The 4,965-nt window shown below is 28.3% G+C and overlaps 1 non-coding gene across 1 annotated transcript; it reads right to left on the bottom strand.

Annotated features, from left to right (window-relative positions):
• Positions 1-1,528: 1,528 nt before the first annotated feature.
• PSV08DRAFT_t25 lies at positions 1,529-1,615 on the bottom strand. The gene has a single exon. It is a non-coding gene; the product is annotated as a tRNA-OTHER (tRNA).
• Positions 1,616-4,965: the final 3,350 nt, after the last annotated feature.

The raw sequence follows: 4,965 nt of genomic DNA, 5'->3' as shown, positions 1-4,965 counted from the left end.
AGAGTTGCTATCTTAGGTTTCTTAATAGGCTTTTTATTTAGTGTGGCTATTAGCTAACTTGTAAGCTAATTAATTATCGCTTATATTTTAGCTATCTACTATATATAGATTGTGGCCTAGTGCTTAAGATTCCGCAACTCTTATAAGTTATAAGCGTCGTTATCTACCTTGTTATTACTTAGGGTTAGCATCTTGTTATTAATTACTAGAGTAGGCACTAGTCTAGGACTTTAGACTAGTCTACTAGCACTTGCCTATAACTAAGCCTAGTTGCGAGATATTCTTAAATCTTAATTAAGCGTCTTAATGTTAATCTTCCTAAGTCTACTAAATCTATAGGTGGTTAAAGTGTTATATAAGGTTTAGGTCTATACTACTCTAATTAAGTCCACTACTATAGCTAATAAGCTTTACGTTAGTATTCTGTGAAGTTTGTCTAGCGAGATAGTAGAGTAGTGTACTTAGATAGAAAGGTAATAAAAGGTTAGATAACTTAATCTATATTGCTATAGACTAATAGGTAATAATCTTATTAAGTAAAGATACTAGTAAGAAAGTATAATTTAAGTTAACTATAACGAGAGTAAATAATAAAATCTATCTATCTTTATATTCTTATTGCTTCTAGTCCTAATATCTATAATATCTCCTAAATACTTTAGTATCTTAAGATGTTTGAGATGTCCCTGGCATCTCTTAATGTTATAGTATCTGCCCTCTTGGTAGGATATTACCTCTTAGTAAGATGCTAAGTTACGTGATCTACGCCCTACGTTAATTATTACCTTCTAACGTGGACGTCTATAGGCTCCCTGCCTTTATCCCTTCGTTAAGGAGAGAATCCTTCTTGTTACTTATAACATCTAATTATAAAGTAATATTTACGCTAGAGGACGTACGTTTAGTAGTAAGAGGTGGAGGTTTAGAGGATACTAGGTCTAGGCTAGAAAGACTCTTAGACGTAGACCTAGAGGTTAATAATCTTATTAAAGTAGTTAGAAAGCTAAAAATTAGAATAGGAGCTATTAATATACTCTAAAAGCATACTACTATTAGTAAGATACTAAGCTAACTTAGTAACTATACTTATTTTGTATTCTAAGTAACTATATATAGAATAAGTATAAAAAGGAATAATAAATTATTTATATTAGGTGCTCTAGTTAATATAAACTCTACTTAGGGCTTAAGATAAGAAGGTAACTAAGAGTTCTATAATACGTGTAATATATATAGCTATTATTATTATTATTATTATTATTGTAGATTAACGTCCTTTCTTAGCCGGTAGGCTATATAAGACGTGCAGGTTGAGCCTGCAAGTATCTAAGTAGGCTAGATTTAATCTAGATATAAATTGAGTAGGTGGGGGAGGGGGTCATCTAAATCGAGGTGAGACTCGTAGCCTAGTAGTTTTAGTGAGTAGCTCTCTCAGGTCTTTCACTTTTAATGAGTCTTCCTCTTAGGTCGAATGGGTAGTTTTCAATGAGTCACTCTCTTATGTGGGTGGACCATACTAATATGGTTTCGAGGAGAGAAGGAATCGAACCTTCGAGCTCTGCTGACGTGAGACAGCAGAGGCTTTCCAGGCGCTTCACCACTGCGCCATCCCCCCTATATATATAGCTAGTCTAGGTATATTAGTAAGAACTATTTAGACTAGAATAAGCTTCTAAGGCTAGGATAGATAAGCTTTATTTATAATAGGAATATAAAGTCTAAAACGTACTTCTTTAGCCTATCTTATAAGTAGCTTAAGAAGATATAGAGCTAGTGCCCTCTAACCTTCTAGCTATAGTAGATTAAGTTAAAAGTTAGAGAATTCTTTAATATTACTAATAATATTATAACTTAGCTAGCTTCTCTTATCTAGCCTAAGAAATTTAAGGAGAACTTAAGACTATACTAGTATTATTATATAAATAGCCTAACTATATACCTACTTAAGCTAGCTATAAATATACTTATTAAGTTATTATATAGTATAGGCGATAGTAATGTATTACGTAAGTTCTAGTATTTCTAAGATTTAATAATATATTACTTAAGTAAGGAATATACTATACTACTAGCTAGCGTAGATATATAGTTAATTATCTTAGCTAAGGATAGGTTTAATACTACTAATATATTAGAAATAAATATAGCTAATTAAATATAACCTTAGGAGGAGGGGGCTATTAAGAGAGTTTAGGATAGATATATATAAAAGTAGGAATAACTTAAAAAGCTAATAATATTTTATACTTCTAATCTTAAAGCTACTTATAATAAGGTTACTAATTTAGCGCTAAGAGATAGCTTAATAGGTAACCTTAGCGACGTAGGGGGTAAGTAGGCTAAGGTTCTATATATTAGCTAACTATATAACGACCCCTTTACTATTATTAAACTAAGAAGTATTCTAGTACTTAATAGCGTATTAGCTAACTCTATAATATTAGAAAATTAAAAGAAGAAGACTATATACTTTTCTTATATAGTAGGAGACCCTAAGCTTTATAAGATAGTGTAAAGTAGGCTAAACTAAATTGCTACTACTATACTTACCTAGGAGGTATATAAGATTACGATTTCTAACCTTATAAGGTAGCTAAGTATTTAGAAGTAGCTTTATAAGCTATTAGATAAGCTAGATAGTAATATAATAGGCGGCGTAAGCGTTAATATAATAGCTGCTACTTAGGGCTAAGAATCTAAGTGCTCTTATAACTACTTAGATTCTCTACTCTACTAAACCTAATAGTATATATAGACTACTACTTATACTCTAGACCCTATTATTAACTAGCTTAATTAATTAAGACTTAAAAACTAGCCTTAGCTAAACTATAACGTTATAATAATCTATAATACTAATATATATTATATTAGCGCGTAGGTTTATTATAAGGCTACTAAGTAAAGGGATTTATAAAATAATAACCTTAACTAGCTTATAAGTAAGACTATTTATAGTTACTACTAATAAGTAGAGCTTATAAACGTAGTTACTAACCTACCTAAGTACTAAGCTATAATAGATAGATATATTATAAAATGCTTAATTAATATAGGCGCTTAAATAAATATTTTACGCCTTAGTGTGGCGTAAGCCTTAAAAATTCTATATAAGATTATAGAGTAGAAGCTAGGCGAGCTAAAGTAGAGCGTAATATTAGTAAATAGAATATATAACGCCTTTATAGGCACTACGTATAATATTTCTATTAAAATTAAATTAGTAATTATAAGAGTAACGTTTTATATTCTTACTAATCTATTAAGATTAGCTATACTTAGTAGACTATAGTATATAGCTACGCGTATCTCTATCTAATATATAGCTCTTAGAAGAGTAATATATAAAGTAGTGTTAGATAATAAGAAATAAAATATTATCTTTATAGCCTTAAATTCTACGCCTACTTATCTAGCTTATATAGACGCCTATAAAGAAGATAATAAGAGCCTAAAAAATAAGTAGTAAGTATAGCCTTAGAGATACTATACTTATAGAAAATTATAAACTTTACGCTAATACTACTTTTATATATAGTATTAGTAAAGTATATTTAAGAAGTAGTATAGATAGACTATAATACTAGCTTTAGGCCTTACCTTATAGCGTTTATAAGAGAAGACTAAAACTAGCTAATCTAATAGTAAAACTAGGTCTTCTTCTATATTATAATATAAAGTGAGGACCTTTTAGTATTAAGAGGACTAAGCCTATTCTCTATAATATATAAACTAAATAAGTAAAACTTAAGAGATAAATATTTTAATATATTATAGCGTAATTTTAACCTATATATACTATATAAGTTAGTAGCTAAGAAGGTCTAACTTATAAATATTTTATACCTAGAAGAGCTAATAGAGTTTAGCTAAATAGATTAGAAAGAAATTATAAGAAAGTAATAGTAATTCTAACTAAGAGTTTATAAGCTAGATATTAGGCTATATAACTACCTCTTTAAGTAATGCTACGCTCTATTTCTATAAGAAACCTAACTAATAGGGTAAAGAATTACCTAGCTTTATATAGGGGACTAGCTAAGTATATAAGAATATAAACTCGTAATTTAGATACTATATAATTAAGAAAGGGCGCTATTATAGACCTTTAAGGAAGTTAGGTATATTAGTTTAGATATATACCTACTATATAGAATTTAAACTATCTCTTACTAAGCTTAGTAGATTAGAGATTTTATAGTTCTAAAGTCTCTTAAACTTAAAGTTATAAAAATAGTAACTAAGAGAATAGATTAAGGTATCTATAAGCTCTATAATAGTTAATATTATAACTTTTAGTACTTAGTACTAAAGAAGGATAAAAGTTACTAGATAATTACTAATACCTAGAAAATAAATAGCGTAGCTATCTATAACGCGAATCTACTACTAATAGTAGATAAGTTCTTAAAACGTTTTATAAAGTGCTAGGTACTCTCTCTTATAGACTTATTCTTTAAATATAACTAAATTATATTATATTCTAATAGCTAGGATATAATAGTAATCTAGATACTAATTAGACTTATCTATAGTTATACTATAGTTTAAGAAGCTATAAACTTAGTAGCTATATTTTAATAAGTAATAATAAAAATTCTAAAAGACTACTAGCTAAATATAATAGTATTTATTAATAATGTTATATATAGGGGCCTAAAGACTAACTATAATAAAGAGGAGTCCTTCTTTAGTATTTATAAGTACGTGCTTAAGTATATTATATAACTAGATAAAGTTCTTACTAATATTAAAAGAGTAGAAGGTACTATTTCTAGTAAAAAGTATTACTTTATAATAAATTAACTAGAGATAGTAAGTTATAAGGTTAGTCTAGAAGGGCGTTATCTAAGCTAAAGTAAGGTTACTAAGATTCTAGACTAGCTAGCCTATAGAAATATCTAAGAGGTATATAGCTTTATTAGCCTCTATATCTACTATTAGATTTAAGTAGAATACTTCTCT

The sequence above is a fragment of the Bipolaris maydis genome (assembly GCF_028858645.1).
Source record: "Bipolaris maydis strain C4 unplaced genomic scaffold PSV08scaffold_6, whole genome shotgun sequence".
In the NCBI taxonomy this organism is placed as follows: Eukaryota; Fungi; Ascomycota; class Dothideomycetes; order Pleosporales; family Pleosporaceae; genus Bipolaris; species Bipolaris maydis.
This window is presented reverse-complemented; position numbering and strand designations above follow the sequence as displayed.